Here is a 5,168-nt window from a genome sequence, read left to right as displayed (position 1 = left end):
AGATTGTTGTAGGTTACAACAGGACACGGACAGGATGGGGAGTGGGGTGAGGGGTTGTAGACGGTGTATAAGGTGACAATGGGATACAGACAGGATGGGGAGTGTCAAGAAGGGTTGTGGATGGTGTAGAAGGGTGAAACAGGATACGAACTGGACCGGGAGAGGGGAGAGCAGTTGTGGCGGTGTAGAAGGTTGTGATGTGTTTCAACTGGATACGGACACAACGGGGGGGGGGGTGAGAGGAGTTGTCGATGGTGTAGAAATTTACAACGGGAAACGGACAGGACGCGGAGTGGGGAGAGGGGTTGTGGATGGTGTAGAAGGTTACAACGGGATAAGGACAGGCCGGGGACGCGGAGAGAGGTTATGGACAGTGTAGAATGTTTTAGTAAGTTACAGCGGGATACGGACAGGACAGTGAGTGGGTTGAGGGGTTGTGGATTGTGTAGAAGGTTACAATGGGATATGGACAGGACGGTGAGGGGGTAGAGTGTTTATGGACAGTGTAGAAGGATCTCATAGGTTACAACGCGATACTGACAGGTCAGTGAGTGCGGAGAGGCGTGGACGGTGTAGAAGGTTGTTGTAGGTTGCAACAGGATACAGACACGACTGGCAGTCGGGTTGCGGACGTCGTAGAGGGTTACAATGGGATAAGGACATGACGGGGAGGGGTGAGAAAGGTTGTGGACAGTGCAGAATGTAACAACAGGATACGGACTGAACGGGGAGTGGGAAGAGGGGTTGTGGATGTTGTAGAAGGTTTTCATATGTTACAACAGGATACGGACAGGACGGGGAGTGTGGAGAAGGGTTATGGATTGTGTAGAAGGGTAACACGGGATATGGACTGGGCAGGGAGTGGGGAGAGAGTTTGTGGATGGTGCAGAAGGTTACAACAGGATATGGACAGGACGGGGAGTGTGGAGAGGGGTTGTGGACTGTGTATAAGTTTGTTGTAGGTTATAATGTGATACAGATAGGAGCAGGAGCGTGGAGAAGGGTTGTGGATGGTGTAGAAGGTAACAACAGGATACGGACAAGACGGATAGTGGAGAGGGGTTGTGGATGGTGTAGGACGTTACAACGGGATATGGACAGGACAGGGAGTGGGGAGAAGGGCTGTGGGCGGTGTCGAAGGATACAATGGGATACGTACAGGACAGACAGTGGGGAGAGAGGTTGTGGTTAGTATAGAAGGTTACAACAGGATACGGACTGGACAGGGAGAGGGGTAGTGGATGGTGTAGATGGTGACAATGGGAAAAGAACAGGACGGGGAGTGGGGAGAGGGGTTGTGGACATTTTAGAAGGTTCTCATAGATTACAACGGGATGCTGACAGGACGGGGAGTGCGGAGAGGGGCTGTGGAAGGTGTAAAGGTTTTTGTTGTTTACAACGGGATAGGGACAGGACGGGGAGAGGGGAAAGGTGTTGTAGATGGTGCAGATGGTTACAATGGGATACAGACAGGACGGGGAGTGGAGAGAGGTGTTGACGACAGAGTAGAAGGTTACAATGGAATACGAATAGGACTGGGAATGGGGGGAGTTGTTGTGGATGGTGTACGTTACAAATGGATACGGATAGGACGAGGAGTGGGGAAAGGTGTTGTGGATTGTGCAGATGGTTACAATGGGATACAGACAGGACGGGGAGTGGGTAGAGGGGTTGTAGATGGTGTAGAAGGTTACATCGGGTTACGGACAGGACGGGGAGTGGGGAGAGCGTTTGTGGACGTTGTAGGAAGTTACAACAGGATATGGACAGGTCGGGGAGTGGGGAGAAGGGCTGTGGACGGTGCAGAAGGATAAAACAGGATACGTACAGGACAGGCAGTGGGGAGAGGGGTTTTGGATAGTGTAGAAGGTTCACATAGGTTACAACAGGATTTTGACCGGACAGGGAGTGTGGAGAGGGGTTTTTGAAGGTGCAGAAGGTTTTAAATTACAATGGGATATGGACAAGACGGGGAGTTTGGAGAGGTGTTCTGTATGGTGCAGAAGGTTACAATGGGATACGGACAGTGTAGAAGTGTGTTGTATGTTAAAACGGGATACGTTCAGGACGGAGAGTGGAGAGAGGTGTTGTGGAGGGTGTGGAAGGTTACAACGGGATATGGACTGTGTAAAAAGTTGTATGTTAGAACGGGATACGTTCAGGATGGGGAGTGGAGCGAGGTGTTGTGGATGGTGCAGATAGTTACAATGGGTTATGGACAGGACGGGGAGTGGGGAGAGGCGTTGTGAACGGTGTATAAGGTTGTCGTAGATTACAGCAGGATACGGTCAGTACGCAGAGTGGAGAGAGGGGTTGTGGACTGTGTTCAAGTTTGTTGTAGTTTATAATGGGATACCGACAGGACTGGGAGTGGGGAGAGAGGTGGTGGACGGTGTAGAAGGTTACAACGGAATACGAACAGGATGGAGATTGGGGAGAGGAATTGTAGGAAGTAAAGAAGGTTATTGTAGGTGACAAAGGGATAAGAAGAGGACGGGGAGTGGGGAGAGATGTCGACGGTGCAGAAGGTTACAACAGAATATGGACAGGACTTGGAGTGGAAAGAGCAGTTGTGGACGGTGTATAAGGTTGTCGTACGTTACAATTGGATGTGGGCAGGACGAAGAGTGGGAGAGGGTTTGTGGAAAGGGTAGAAGTTTACAATGGGATACGTACAGGACGGGGAGAGGTGTTGCAGACGTTTCAGACAGTTGTCGTTGGTTACAATGGGATATGGAAAGGATGATGAGTAGGGAGAGGTGTTGTGGAGTGTGTAGAAGGTTACAACAGGATAAGGACTGGACAGGGAGAGGGGTAGTGGATGGTGTAGATGGTGACAATGGGAAAAGAACAGGACGGGGAGTGGGGAGAGGGGTTGTGGACATTGTAGAAGGTTCTCATAGGTTACCACAGGATGCTGACAGGACGGGGAGTGGGGAGAGGGGTTGTGGACATTGTAGAAGGTTCTCATAGGTTGTGGTTTAGAGGCCAATACTCTATGTGCCCTTTCTATTTCCATTTCTTGCTGTAGTTCTGGACATCCTAGGGTCTTAGGGATCCACTCTTTTATAAACTCCCTCATATTCTTGCCTTCTTCATCTTCCTTAAGGCCCACTATCTTTATGTTATTTCTTCTGTTATAATTTTCCATTGTATCTATTTTTTGAGCTAGTAGTTCTTGTGTCTCTTTAGTTTTTTTATTAGATTCCTCCAATTTCTTTTTTAAGTCTTCTACCTCCATTTCTGCTGCTACTGCCCGCTCTTCCATCTTGTCCATTTTCTTTCCCATTTCTGTTAAGGTCATCTCTATTTTATTCATTTTCTCTTCTGTGTTGTTTATTCTTTTTCTTAAATCCTTAAATTCCTGTGTTTGCCATTCTTTAAATGATTCCATGTATCCTTTAATAAGAGAAAGTATATCCTTTATCTTGCCTTTCTTTTCTTCTTCTATTTCACTGTACTCTTCCTCTTCCTCTTCTTCTTCCTCTGGGTTGGCCATCTGTTGTTTCTTTGGTGCCCTTTCCTTCTCTTCTTTCTTGTTTCTATTGTCTTCTGTGGTCTCTTCTTGCTGCAGGTGTTCTGCAGCTGTCGTTGCCGGTTGTGGAGATCGACTCCCCAGCTGGTCCCACCTCCCGTCGGTGTGTTTTTTTTCATGCGCGGTTGCGCACTTTTACTCGGCTCAGCGAGCCATTTTTGTAGTCCATTATATACCGACCTGAGGGAGTGGGTTTCTCTCTCCGCAGCGGGCCTCCTTTTTCCTCCTTTGTCTTCTCTTCCTCTGTTCTTACCATTGCTTTCGATTTTTCTTTTTTTGTCGCCATCTTCTTTCCACCTTTATACTCACTTTTCTGTAACTTTTATTTCTGTGCCTTTGTGTTTTCCTTTGATTTTCCCGACTTTTCTGGAGAGGGCTGGAGTTCACCGTCCGGCCACTACTCCATCACGTGACTCCCTCCGTGGAGAGAGGTGTTGACGACAGAATAGAAGATTACAATGGAATACAAATAGGACTGGGATTGGGGAAAGGTGTTGTGGATTGTACAGATGGTTACAATGGGATACGGACAGGACGGAGAGTGGGTAGAGGGGTTGTGGACGATGTAGGAAGTTACAATGGGATATGGACAGGTCGGGAAGTGGGGAGAAGGTCTGTGGACAGTGTAGAAGGATAAAACAGGATACGTACAGGACAGGCAGTGGGGAGAGGGGTTGTGGACAGTGTAGAAGGTTCTCATAGGTTACAACGGAATGCTGACCGGACGGGGAGTGCGGAGAGGGGTTTGTGAAGGTGCAGAAGGTTGTAAGTTACAACGGGATATGGACAAGACGGGGAGTTTGGAGAGGTGTTCAGTATGGTGTAGAAGGTTACAACGGAATACGAACAGGATAGGGATTGGGGAGAAGGGTTGTGGATGGTGTAGAAGGTAACAACTGTATACAGAAAGGATGGGGAGTGGGTAGAAGGTTTGTGGATGGTGTAGAATGTTACAACAGGAAACGAACAGGATGGGGAGTGAGGAGAGGGGTTGTCAACGGTTTGGAAGGTTACAATGGGTTACGGACAGGATGGGCAGTGGGGAGAGGGGTTGTGGATTGTGTAGGAAGTTACAATGGAATATGTACAGGAAAGACAATGGGGAGAGAGGTTGTGTTAGTGTAGAAGGTTACAACTGGTTGCGGACTGGCCAGGGAGAGGGGTAGTGGACGGTGTAGATGGTTACAATGGGAAAAGAACAGGACAGGGTGTGGAAAGAGGGTTTGTGGACATTCTAGAAGGTTCTCATAGGTTACAACGGGATGCTGATAGGTCGGGGAGTGCGGAGAGGGGTTGTGGAAGGTGGAGAAGGTTACAATGGGACACAGACAGGACACGGAGTGTGGAGAGGGGTTGTGGACTGTGTATAAGGTTGTTGTAGGTTACAACGGGATACGGAGAGGACGGGGAGTGGGGAGAGGGGTTATGGACAGTGTATAAGGATACTACGGAATACGAACAGGACTGGGAGTGGGGAGAGTTGTTGTGGATGGTGTAGAAGGTTACAAATGAAATCGGACTGGACCGGGAGAAGGGCAAGGTGTTTTAGATGGTGCAGATGGTTACAATGGGATTTGGACAGGACGGGGAGTGGGCAGAGGCGTTGTGAACAGTGTATACGGTGGTCGTAGGT

The sequence above is a fragment of the Narcine bancroftii genome, chromosome 2 (genome assembly GCF_036971445.1).
Source record: "Narcine bancroftii isolate sNarBan1 chromosome 2, sNarBan1.hap1, whole genome shotgun sequence".
NCBI lineage: Eukaryota > Metazoa > Chordata > Chondrichthyes > Torpediniformes > Narcinidae > Narcine > Narcine bancroftii.
This window is presented reverse-complemented; position numbering follows the sequence as displayed.